Raw genomic sequence first — 13,726 nt, forward strand, 5'->3', positions numbered from 1 at the left:
CATTGCCAAGCTCTCTTTCCTCTGTTGCTCGCCCTAACATCTCTTTTCTTTCTTGTTACTTCATTCTCTGCCTTGCTCTGTGTCTCTGCTCCCCGCTCATGGAATTTCCAACAGAGTCGTCTGTAGAATTTATGGACTAAAGTTGGTTGGACTGGGTATGAGAGCATGAATACAAGGAGAATGGTCTCTTCCTTCAGGGACATGGTTGAAGTCAGGCTGTTCCTTACAGAGAAATGGAGTGCCTGGAAAATTCCTCCTACATTTTTATTCAGTTTACACATGTGGACACAAGAAAAGAAAAGAAAAATGATTTGTAGCTCTTGCAGTCAGGTTCACATTGCTGGTAGAAATCACCTGACCAAGAGAAGCTTGTGGGGAAAAAGGGTTTATTTTGGCTTACAGATTCAAGGGGAAGCTCCATGATGGCAGGAGAAAACGATGGCATGAGCAGAGGATGGACATCACCTCCTGGCCAACATCAGGTGGATAACAGGAACGGGAGAGTATGCCAAACACTGGCAAGGGGACACTGGATATAATACCCACAATCCTACCCCCAATAATACACTGTCTCCATGAGTGCTAATTCCCAAATCTCCATCAGCTTGGAACCTAGCATTCAGAACCTCTAAGTTTATGGGGGACACCTGAATCAAACCTCCACAGAAATGTTGAGCAGATTGATCTGAACAGTATGGATGACAGTGAGACCCAGGAGGAAGCTGAGGCAGTACCAGAACAGTAAGCTTTGGGGTGCAAACTAGTGGTCCCTGAGAGCCTGCACCCTTATTCTGAACACCACTGGTGTTAGCACACCTGTGTAGGTAAGGGGTGGGAGATGGGGTTGGGAAACAAAAATAAAAAGGACTGGGGAGATGGCTTAGTGGTTAAGGAGCTTGCCTGAAAAGCCTAAAGACCCATGTTCAATCTCTCTCCAGACCCCATGTAAGCCAGATGCACAGAGGTTACATGTGCCCACTAGGTGGCGCAAGCATCTGGCATTTGATTTAGTGGCTGAGGCCTTGGAGTGCCAATTCTCTTTCTTAAAAGGAAGAAGAAAGAAAGAAAGGAAGGGAGGGAGGGAGGGAGGGAGGAAGGAAGGAAGGAAGGAAGGAAGGAAGGAAGGAAGGAAGGAAGGAAGGAAGGAAGGAAGGAAGGAAGGAAGGAAGGAAGGAAGGGAGGGAAGAAAAAGAAATCCTAATTGGAAATGAAAATGAAAGCTGTTCCCATTGAACTATGCCAGTGGCCAGCATCAGAGTGGACAAAGTCAGTGCCAGCACTTCGGCTTGCCCTTGGGCAGGGAGAGGAGAGGTGACGTCCCAGAGACCTCACTGGCTCTGGTGCATGACGTCACAGCTAAGCAAGAAAAGTGCTTTCCACGCAGCCATTCTCACATGAGGAACGAGAACAGCAGAAATTTATAGAACTTTTCTTTGTGCAGTTTTGAGCTTTCTTTTTCTTGCACGCGTATGTACATGCTGTGAGTGCATGCGTGTTTGTCCGTGTTTGGGCGCGTGTGCATGTGGAGGCCAACTTTTGATGTCAGGTGTCGTCCTCAGTCGCTGTCCACTTTATTTCCTTGGGGAAAAGGGCGTCTCAATGAACTTGTAGCTCATGAGGTGGCTCAACTCTCTAGCCAGCAAGCCCCAGGGAATCCCCTTATCTTCGCCTACACAATACTGGGTGCACTGCCGTCCTTGGAATTTTTACATGGGAATTTGCTTGCATAGGAAGCCCTTGGCCCACTGAGTCATCTCTCCATCTGCAGTCTCTGGCTTCCCTGCCACTGTTTTACTGGCCCCCGCACGGGGTTCACCGGGCTTCTGTTTCTGCCTCGACTCCCTGGATGGGAGGACACGTTCCTGTTTGTGATGTCGCTGTCCTCTCTCCAGCTCTCTCCGGCTCACCTTCCCTCAGGCTGACAGAAGCTGAGGCTTTTCAAAGGTGCCTTCAAATAGACTGGCTTTTTTTTTTCCCCCTGCTATATTCATCTAAAGCTATGGCAACCTTCTGGGCCAAAACCTCTTGCTAATTAATACTTCATCAGGTGAATAAAATGTTGGTACCACCGCCAACTCAGGGCAGCTCCCAAAAGCCACGGACCTTGTCCAGTGCCCAGGAACTCCTGCCTAAAGACTGTGGGTGCCAGACCCCTCTATGCCAGCCTCTCACCCTCCTCATTAGAACCTGGCAATGTGTCACCTGTTAGTGTTTCATATCACCCAGCTGGCATTCTCTTCACCAGCTTGTATTTCAGGGAATAAAGCCACAATGATGGGGCATCTGGTCTCTCTCACTTCTCCCCCCTTTGGGGGGCAGAATGATGGGTCAGTTCTGGAAAACCTAGTAGGGAGAGGCCTAATTTTCCATCAGGCCTTCCCAGGTGACCTTGAATCAAACTGCTGAGGGGGTGAAAGCCATTTGGCTTTGGGGCCACTCCTGTGGGGCACTGTGTTTATTTGTACTGATGACGCTGACCTTGGAGGAAAAAAAGAGAAGAAAGAAAGATACTCAGCTCCTGAGCCCTCTCCCCTGTCCATCCCCATTGGCAAAGGTTTTGGAGCCTCTTTGATGACGGTCTGTATAATGTATGTCCCTGCTCATGGGGGGCCAGCCTGCCCTACACTGAACTCTCAACGAGACCCTTTCTCACCTGCCTGCCAGGACCCAGAACTCTCCAGGAAGATTCCCAGGGAACTAGGAAGCTGAGGCAGATAGGAGAGCTCTGTCCAGGGGTGACTACTGGGCCATTGCTTTGCTTTTCCTGCAGCAAGACTTGTCTGCTAACTTGGAGGTGGTTGGTGATCACCTTGACTCAGTTCTCTCGACTGTCTTTCCTTCCTGCACCATGCTCACCATTTCTCAGGAATCGGTCTATCCCAGAGGGGGGGTCAAATACATTTCAGGAGTGGGGGAGTGGAATTGGGTTGCAGGATTCTAGGCAATCTTTCCTTTCTCATGGAGCAATTTTCACACTAATTGTCCTCACCTTGTTACCTATGGAATCGATCTAATGACATGAGCTTTCTCTGTTTTCCCCTCGGTAATGTGTTCCCTATCTCTAGGGGAATCCCTGACTAGCCTTAGTGGTAAAAGAGAAACCAACAGGAATAAGAGAGAGCCTCTGGGGCTGGGGAGCTGCCTCACCACACAGGCATGAAGGCCTGAAAGGGCTTGCGATAAGCCTAGTTTGATCCCTGGTACTCACATAAAAAGTAAGGTGTGGCCGCACACTCCTGAAACCCCAGCCCTGTTGAGGGCATTGCAGACAGGAGAATCACTGGGGCTCACTGTGACTTAAAACAGTAGCTCTAGGGACAATGAGAGACACTGTCTCAAGGAAACAAGGCAGAAGAGGGTACATACACTGAACACGCATACATGCCACACCAAATGCACATGCCTCACGCTACACTTACCACACACACAAATACACCGGAGAGAAAGAGAGAGAGAGAAAGAGGTTAATGGACGCATACTATATAGAACTAGAGGTAATCTTCTTACATGGTGCCTGGGGCTGGGAATGGAGCTCAGCGGTGGAGCGCTTGCCTTTCATGCACAAGGTCCTGCGTTTGATCTCCAGTTCCACAAGAAATATATACCAACAAACAAAACCATAAATAATGCCTAATCTAACTTCACTTCCAACTGATGCAAAAATTGAGGTCCTGAGATGCCATTCAAATTCGGATGTGATCAGCAGCACTAAGTGAGGCTCTTTGCACAAGGAACAGAGCATTTTGAAGATGAAAGAGACTATTTTGCTGCCGTGGGCGGAGGGGCACTAGCTGCACGAGGAAGCTGGGTATTAGCTGCCCACGGTTTTATTTTGGTAAATTATAAAGTGTCTCATCTTCTCTTTTATCACACCATATGGCCATTAAAAAAAAAAAAAAAAACACAAACATGTTACAGTGAATGTCAGATATAGGTCAATGATGATACCAGAAGAAAAGTTAGACCTTGTTAGAGTTCTTTAGTTTGAAAACATCAGTTTTATTTATTTCTTTATTCATTTGTTTTGGTGGAGGAGTAGGGTGTGCCTGCCTCTAGAATTGCCACAAGAACCTGTTGCTCCCAGCAAAGGAAAGAGGACAATAGTTCTGTGATGGGTTGGCATTACTCTGCAGAGTGAGCATCCACTCACAGAGAAGGTCCGCAGCTCCTGACTGGCTTGTCCCAGGTTCTCCCACTTAGTGTCTTCACCCTGGCCACCCATCCAGTGGTGATTCCCACTGCTGTCTAAGCTCCGTGTGCCTGCTTTAGAGAAGAAAGTCAATTTATCACTTGACCTAAGGAAATGTAATGACTAAGCAAGCCAGTATCAGTGTCTTGGTGAGAGTAGGGAGTGTTTCATAATAATCTATGTTCTGGCCATGGGGAAATAAAGGTAGCTAGGAGATGATGTTTTGCAAAAAGACCTTGACAGGCTATGTAGCAGAGGGAGGACGTGAACTGCCATCAGAGAGATTCCCAAAATTGTCCATCCTATGGGAGAAGGTGCTCAGGCACTAGATGTCATGAACCCTTCATCTTTTCCTCCAATGTGAGCATGACAGATATACATTCTTCACATGAAGAATGTCATGGGTAAATAGAAAATAAAGGAGACAGCATAGGAAGTCACAGGGGGTGAGTGGAGTGTCCCCCTAGAGAGAGGGAGAGTTGAGTCATGTCTTCAAGAATAAGTAAATCTGCGCATGGTGAGCACGCTTTTAATCTCAGCACTTGGAAGCAGAGGTAGGAGGATCATGGAGAGTTTGAGGCCACCCTGAGACTACAAAGTGAATTCCAGGTCAGCCTGGACCAGAATGAGATCCTACCTTGAAAAACCAAAAGGTGGGGAGGGGAATAAAAGGACCACAGTAAAGTGGGGTTAGAACAGAGAAAGGTGCAGAGACAAGCCATTATTCTGCCATGGAAGGTGGGGCTGGATGTGGAGCAGGAACTCCATCAATGTGATCACCAGCCACACCCAGGTTAAGAGAATGACTTTTGTCCCAGACAAACCATTGCAAAGGCACAATATCTGTAAGTGAGCTGAACCCTCCTTGTGCTGCCTCAGCTCCTTGAGAACCTCAATGGGAAACTCAGGGACATGAAAATTAGACCTGACCTACAAGCCAGAGCTCTACTATACCCACATACTGGGAAGGTCATTTCTCCATCCCTGATCCACACAGTCGCATCGGCAGAATGAGAAGATGGAGCTGAGCTTCGAGATTCTCAAGGAGTAAACTTGACTTAGCCAGGGATGTGATGGACTGTCTAGTCAGCCCAGAAGCGCAGCGTGCAGTGGGGAGAGAGACAAAGCTGAATGCCTGCTCTGCCTTCACCCAGCCCGGCTGCTCTGCCTAGCCAGGCAAACCGTCAGGCTTCTTTCCCGGCAGCCTCATCTCTTACTGTGGCATTTACAGTAGGAAAACCAGACGCTGTGTCAGCCCTTTCTTGGGTGGCACCGTTCAATGGACCTCTGTGACTTGTGACCACCTTTTCCCAGAAAGGTTCTGGAATCAGGAATTCAGCAGGAAAGAGGCCCTAGGGATGTGGCAGTTGTGCCCACAGCACATAGAATCGGATGGCTCTCCTGGGCATTTTTACAAGAGGGAGCAGGCCACCAGAGACACAAGGAGAGTACAGCTGAGTATGTTCACTCTCTGTCAGCGTGGGTTTTTTAGGAGAGAACTTTATGTATGTGCCTCAGCTCCTTCTTGTGCAATGCCTTGGACCCTTAAGGAACAGTGTCAGCAAGGACAGAGAGGACTGAGAGACAAAATGAGCACTTCACCCGACTGAGTGGCTATAAGCCCTGGCTTGGAAGCCAGAGCACACTTGTGGTTCCAGCTGCAAGAAGCCTTATATGGATTACAACATATGCCACCCTGAAACCTAAAGAGAGATCAGAGACAGGTGGCTCACATCAAAAGCAAGACAGAGGTACGATCTCTGTTAGTCAGATTTTGCCATTTAGATAGTAGACTCAAATGACCAAGGGGATAGCTTTCCCAGGAAAAGAAGTGACTCTTGCTGTGACAAGTTGAAAGTATTCTGTTCTGATTGGGATCAGACAGGGAACAAGACAGCTTTCTGTACCTCTATTACCTACACGACAGAATTGCTAATGAGAAAGGTTTTGTTGAGTCCTATGACCCCATCAAGACTTCCTTCAGCCACAGCAGAATGGGAGCAGGACCCATTTCAAGTTGAGACAATTGAGGGATATTTTAACCTATAACCTTAAGACAGCGATAATGTCTGATGCAATTCAGCTAATACCAGTGGAGAGAAAAGGAGCGCGGAGATCACGTTACACTGGTAAAAGGGAATCCTGTTAGACGACCGTCACCAGAGCCTGTGAGTGGAAAGAACACATTGGCCTTTCTAAGCCTCAGGTTTTCTCATCAATGCGTGCCTCCAAGCTCCCTCAGGAGGCCTCTCTCTTAGGAACTTACTCTCACAAATGGTCACAATGGGGGCAGATGAGTGCATTGTCTTTGCAGGGAGTCGGAAAAGCAGGGACACCTGGATTTGGACTTCTGAATGCTCTGCTTCTCACGTATATTTTAAGCAGAAAGGAAGGAGGAGGGGTGGGGTCTTCTGGGTTACTCAAGTACATAAGGAGCTGTGGAACAGTTTTATCGGGAGCTCTCAGAGAAAGATGATATTTCTGGCATCGCCCCTGGTTTCTACTCATCCCCACTCATTGAAAGAGGCCTTCACCATGACAACACACTTAAGCTTGCATTGTGTGGAGACGGGTTGTGTTCTGAGAGTGTTCTTCAGATTGAAAATGGGCTAAAAACATCTGCTGGTTCCGGAGAGGTGGCTCAGCAGTTAAAGTGCTTGCCTGAGAAGCCTAAGAAGCTGGGTTTGGTTCCCTAGTACCCATGTAAAGCCAGATGCAAAAGTGATGCATGTATCTGGTGTTAATTTTTACAGCCACTAGAGGCCCTGGTGTGCCCATTCTCTTTCTGTCTCTCTCTGCTTGCAAAGAAATAAATGTTGGTTTTAAAAAAACAAGAAAGAAAGAAAGAAAGAAAGAAAGAAAGAAAGAAAGAAAGAAAGAAAGAAAGAAAGGAGGGAGGGAGGGAGGGAGGGAGGGAGGGAGGGAGGGAGGGAGGGAGGGAGGGAGGGAGGGAGGGAGGAAGGAAGGAAGGAAGGAAGGAAGGAAGGAAGGAAGGAAGGAAGGAAGGAAGGAAAGAAAGGAGAAAGAAAGAAAGAAAGAAAGAAAGGAAAAAAAAAAAAGATCTGCTGTTCCTGACCAATGTCTCTTCTTTTATTATGTGAAGAATCTGAAGATAGTTAGTTACCTGATTTCCCTGAGATCACAGAGGTGTATGTGATACACCAACCTTGTATTCAGGGCATGAGTTCCTGGTTCATGAATAACATTTAGTCACAAATCCCTTGCTGGAATATTCCCTTCTGTATATCTATCTGTCCTTTATTGTGGAGAACCTATACCTTAGACTCTATTATTTAAATGCTATGTTTATGCTTTCTAACCTCAACCCAAATATAACTGATTGGACCAGAATGTGCCCCTGAACCAGAGGTAATCCATACATGAGCTGGAGCAGGCAGTGAATGCTGGCTCAGAGCGTCTATGTCAGAAATCTGTACTCAGAGCTACAGAATGGAGGTGCTGTTGTCCAGACTTAAGCCAAGAAGTTCTAAGGGACAGGGGGCCTCAGGTGAGGTGAGTTAGCCAAGAAGCATGTTAGAGCACAACAGAAAATGATGCAGCTAGGATAATGCCCAGGAAGAGGAGAGAAGAGGAGAGACTTTCTTACCCAGTCTACCTGACATTGGCTGTATTTCTGATTCTCGGCAAGGATCTTGGGGCTCTCTTACTTTTTTTTTTTTTAATAATTCTCAGGCTTCCCTTCTAGGACTGCTGTATGTCTTCCATCTAACAAGTCTGCCTTTGATGCTCCAGCATGCCTAGCTTCTTGAATTTTGGCCCTTTTGATTATTATAATGGAAGGTAGTCATTGTCTTAAATGATGGCATTCTTACCACACCTGCAAAGGGAGCAACCAAAGAAAATGGCACACATCCATTTTGGTGATGCCAAATGTATCAAATATTCCTCATGAGCCATTCCAGAATCATCTGCTTTGTGCCACCTCTTCTGTGATCGCTGCTCTACTAAGCAGCACAGTGGTGGACTGGCTCAGTACGAATGAACTCTCTCTTTCTTTAGCCCTGAACTTCATGCCTCTCATATCTCACACTCCCAAAGAAACAACCTGTCTCACAGTTGCTACCGAGGAAATCAGGCTAACTCAATGAGAAAAGTTAGGTCTCTGATCATTGTGGTCATCATATTCCTGAGTAAGGCAGTTACATGGTCTTGAGTCTGGTCCCCCAGAGTCAACATGGATTTGAACTTATCTGTAAATGTTATATTTGCACTCATCTCTAAGTTCAAATGGTCTTCTCTAGAATTGATTGCACTCAAGCTGAATCTTAAGAGATCTTATGGACCAATATGCCATGACTCCAGAATGGACAATTCTGTAATAGTATGCTCCTTATCTTCCCTAAGTCCAGCGCATAGCAGATGTTGGGAGTGCATTAAGAAAATCATTTAGAAAGAAGCTGTGGGCCATCTGTTTTTGATTTTTCATTGTATGCTCTTCCTCTGATGGATTTTCATGGATATCTATGGTTGGCTGTTTTATTTTTTTTCCTAGGTTTGTTGTAGCAAATGAGTGGCTTAAGGCAAAAGAAGCTTATTTGATTGAAGTTTTGGAGGCACAAAGTTCAACATTAAAGCATTGTCCAGGCTACTCTCTCTGAAGACTCCATAGAGGATCCTTCCCTGTGTCTTCCTGGGTTTGATAGCTTTGGGCAATTCTTGATGCTTGTTGTCTTTTGAAAACATAACTCCAACTTCTGACTCCATTTTCACATGGCTTTATTCCCTCTGTGTGCTTATGTGTTAGATACAAATTATTTTTAAATTTATTTATTTATTTGAGAGTGGCAGAGAGAGAGAGAGAGAGAGAGAGAGAGAGAGAGGGAGGGAGAGAGATTGAGAATGGGCATGCCAGGGCTTCCAGCCTCTCCAAACAAACTCCAGATGCGTGTGCCCCCTTGTGCATCTGGCTAACGTGGGTCCTGGGGAACCGAACCTCAAACCGGGGTCCTTAGGCTTCACAGGAAAGCGCTTAACCACTAAGCCATCTCTCCAGCCCACAAATTATTTTTTTTAAAAAAAACAGTATTCATTGGGTTAAAATCCACTCTAATCCAGCATGACCTCATCTTAACTTGATTATCTGAAAAATATTATTTCCAAATAATATTCTGGGTGGGCATGGATTTAGGAAACCAGTGTTAAAGCCAGTACAGTTGGTTCATAGACCAAGGCAATAAGTGATCCTGGAGACATGGGCATAAGGGAGTAAAAGAAGGGCGAAGACTCAGGGAAACACAAATTGAACTGGAGGCCATGTGGCAGTGATGGTGACCATAATTCAGACCTAGAAGAGTTCTGACACTTTCCATGGACAAGCTTCATGGTTGGCTGAAATGAGGCAATTGTTATAGCCATTTCTTTAAAGGAATATCTCATGTCCACCCATGATACAGAGCTGAGATCCTCACCAGCATGTTCTTATTTTTCCCTGGACGATGCTTATTGTGTTCACTGCCTAAGGCACAAAATTAACAATGACTTTCTGACTAGAAAGCTGAGAGGTAAATATTCCCATTTAAATGAAAAGCAGGTAGACAAGAAAACAGGTAACTCTTAAGAGTGAGGCTTGACAAAGGCCTAACGAAGCCTCCAAGGAATGTTGGCAAACCTTTCAGTGGAAGGAGACATCAGGCTGATAGCCAAGGATGACCTCATGGGAGAGCTCCTGATGGTTTAGGACAGTGCTACTCTCAATGCAAGAGTTGTGGACAAGTCTCTCTAACTCTATTCGTTTGGAGTGGAAGAGCTCTCAAGTATTCCATGGCCCATTGTCCAGTGTTCTGTTCCATTATTATAAACTTAATCTCTTTGAAGGCAGAAACCACATCTCTCTTGGTTGTTTTGGGGTCTTCTAGTCTTAGAATGGCATGTGATTATTTAAAATATAATGTGAAATAGATATTGTGTGAATGTTGGGAATGAACAGCTTGGATTGAGGAAGTACTAGTCGTTTTCAAAACACTTGTTCAAACCCAGGAGGCATAAGTTCCAAAGAGAGGGAAAGGACGTAAGTGGTGAACTATTAGGTACTCATTGAATAGACATACTGTAGACAACTGCAAAAAATAGATTAGCACATGTCTTGTGGCCCATACTTCTGTATGTTTACCTATAGTGAGAAAAATACATCAATCACTTCTATTTAGTATAACTATGCATTAGATTGTTGAAAAAAAATTAAGCAACTCCCATGCTGTAGTTTAGATATGGGTTAACCCCAAAGGCCATGTATTAAAGGTTTGCTTCTCAACTTGGAAATATTAGGAGATAGTAGAACCTTTAAGGGATAGGGCGCGGTGGAAGTTAGGTCACTGGAGACATGCTCTTGAAGGGTATAGTGGGAACTTAGCTCCTTCCTGTCTCTCTTGGCTTCTCAGCTACAATGAGGCGAACATGCCACCTTGGCCACACACTCCCACCACGACCCACTGTGCCACCACAGACCCAAAGCAGCAAAGTTGAGTGACCACCAAGCAAAACTCTGAAACCACAAGCCAAAATAAACCCTCTCTCTATGGTCATCTCAGTACTTTATTTACAGTGGTACAAGGCTCACTTGAACATCCTACCACCTTGTGTGACACATAAAAAGGAAAAAAAAAAAAAAACACATTACGATTGATAAGGATGAACAGAAACAATTTACTGAGATGAAAGGAACTATATTAGTAGGCTCATAACTATCTACAGTATACTAATGTAGAATATTTTAGAAGTCATTCTCCTGTGGAAACACCCAGACTTAGAAAAGACCTTTGTAGCATTGCTATTCTTTAGGTTGGGGGACCTTTTATACTGCTATCATTCAGAGTTCAAGGTTATGTCCTATAAGGAAGGTACATTTGAACAAGTTAACTTAAAACAATGGTATAAACTTAAAATGTGTAGCATATCCAAAAATTACAGACAAGGCCACCCATTTACCCCAACCCAGTGATCACTGGCCATGATGTAAACTTAGCCTCTGAAAGATGGTCATAAAAATGCTTGTGTGAATTGCTTCCATCCAGTGTCTTCAGTAGCATTCTGAGAAAACTGATGGCCTCTCTAATTCAATTGCCTATTTGGCTGTACATTCTGAAACCAATTCTCAATGGGAATTCCCACACAGAGCTTCCAAGGACCACCCACCCTCCCTTAAGCCCACAAGAGATCATGTAATATCTGGAACTCTTCCTCAAAAGCTGAGATTAAATCAGGTTTTAGAAGGATCTGGATTCCACTACCCAGACTGTAGCCAGAATAAAGTCAGTGGGACCAAAAGAATTATAGTCCAACCATTAACCTCCATATTCTGTTTCCTCATCATTGACCCTTTTATGCATCCTGTTGGTATAGAGCACTTGTTCTCTGCTAAGCCCTACTTGAGAGAAAGAGCACAAACCTGAAAAAGGAATTCAACTATCTCAGTAACCTGCATTTCATGTGAATGCAGTTCCCTCTGTCAGTTATAAGGGGTTGAGATTGAAACTCACTGCAAACTAATTTAAATGAGTAAAAGACTCCCTGGGTAATGGAAAAGTTCTGGTATGGCTGGACCCAAGTCACAAATGGTATCATCAAGAGTATTTTGTCCCCTCATCAAGACTCCAGAGCTAAATTTCAGTGCACAAGCATGGGTACTTTACTTATTCCTAAACAAACTAGTTTAGCCAACAGATGGGATAGGTTGATTGGTGACATCATCTAGACCTTCCAAGTTTCAAGATCAAGAAAAGTTTCTCAAAGGAAAATGAGGGTATTGGTCTAGAAAAAGTAGAGAAAGTCTTGCAGGAGGCAAGGAAAACAGATGTCCACTGTGGAATGTAGCAAAGCATTTTAATAAGGGCACGTCTGGGAGCTCTAAACAGAGCCACTTGCCCAGCTGACCTTGAGGATTCCATCACGTCTGTGGCTGAAGCTTCCATTGCATCATCCCCTTAGACCCTTTTTGCATCATCTTGCTTAATGCCATTTTGACCAGGCATATATATGTCAATCCTCAAGTATTAGTTTACATCAAGAAAATCCAGTGTCATCAACAAAACCTGTTTCCTAAACTTCTGGCCTGTGTCTAGGACAGCAAGGTAGGCCAAGTTCCCAGAGACGGTACTAGCACCAAAAGGACTTAGGGTCAGCAAGAAGATGCTAGTCGATGCAAGCCTTTCAGATTCCAGACCACAGGCCTCTGCTGGACCTGGCCTCACAGCCTTACTAGCCCAAATGAACACACTGAATTACTCTCTCATATCCCTTGCATGAGACACTTAAGTAGCTCCTCCGCTCTCACTCTTTATTCCAACTTCTCCCTCCACCCGTGAGTCTCTACCTGTGAGCAGGTTTTCTCAATCTCTTCTGGTTTCCATGTTTCTACAGAGGAGGGAAGTGGTTTATTGTTGTTGCCTGTGCTTTTCCTTCCCACACAGTTACTCTAACTGCAATTTGATGTCTTCCAGCATTGGAGATGAGAAAGACATGTATAATTAGAAAAGTAAGTAATGCTACAAAGCTCTTATTGCCAAGGCTTCCGGGTTGATTGTTCAAGTCAGAAAAGCAGAAGTGTGGGGTAGAGACAAGGAAAAGAAGTCACGGGCAGAGCAAAGCCCTGCAAAGCTCCCATGAGACAGAACCGCACTGCGGTGGCACAAGAACCAGGGAGAACAAGGCTGCTGACTCTCAGCTCTGTCTCTGCAGCCTCCACTGCCCCAACATTCTTAACCTGTTGAACAAAGTTGGCCAGTGAACTAAGAGAGAGAGCCCTGTGCTTTCAGAGAAAGTAAGATTTCCCTGAAGTCATGCTCTCTCCGTGTTCAGACCAGGTAAACCTCAGGAAGGACTTCGAAGTTGTGTGCTAGGACTCTTTAGTCATTCCCAGCCTTCATGGAAAAGTTGTCCTTATTGATTTGGCACTTTTCCACAGTTCTCTCAATTTACTGTAGGGGGGAAAAAAATCAGTTAATTTGTAAAAAATAAAAGGTAAATTTCCAAAGGTTTTGTAATTCAACTTTTCACATAACCAGAATCAGACTGTCCCCCAAACTTTCCCTCCCCCAGGAAGGTCAAAGCAAAATACTTAATGTAAGCAATGGTCTGCCCACAGACTAGCAGCCAAGCCTGACTTCAGAGATGCACTTTTTAAAGGTCACTATGTTCTAAAAGGTTGTTTCTACATGACCCCAACATAGCAGTTAAATAATGGAAAATTCAGCCAAATCTCCTGATTGTTTTATCATGAAAGTCCTGTTCTAAAGATAGGCAGAAAGCATTCACTTCAGGAAAATTCCATTTGGTTCAGCAAGGACTTCTTTTCAACACATGGCGAGGGAAGGGGTTGAGGCGCTGGGCTATGCTAGTTTCTCTGAGAAATACAGAAGACATTTGTGTTTTGACCCCTACCTGCAAGCTGCTCCTAATTTAGTCATTGTGACCAGGAATTAATAAAGCATTTATGTTAGGGGAGGCAGGGGGTAGTATATATACAGCAAGACTGCTGAAACACCTGTACCCCAAAATTTAACATAAATCAAACAGATTGAA

The sequence above is a fragment of the Jaculus jaculus genome, chromosome 4 (genome assembly GCF_020740685.1).
Source record: "Jaculus jaculus isolate mJacJac1 chromosome 4, mJacJac1.mat.Y.cur, whole genome shotgun sequence".
NCBI classification, from domain to species: domain Eukaryota; kingdom Metazoa; phylum Chordata; class Mammalia; order Rodentia; family Dipodidae; genus Jaculus; species Jaculus jaculus.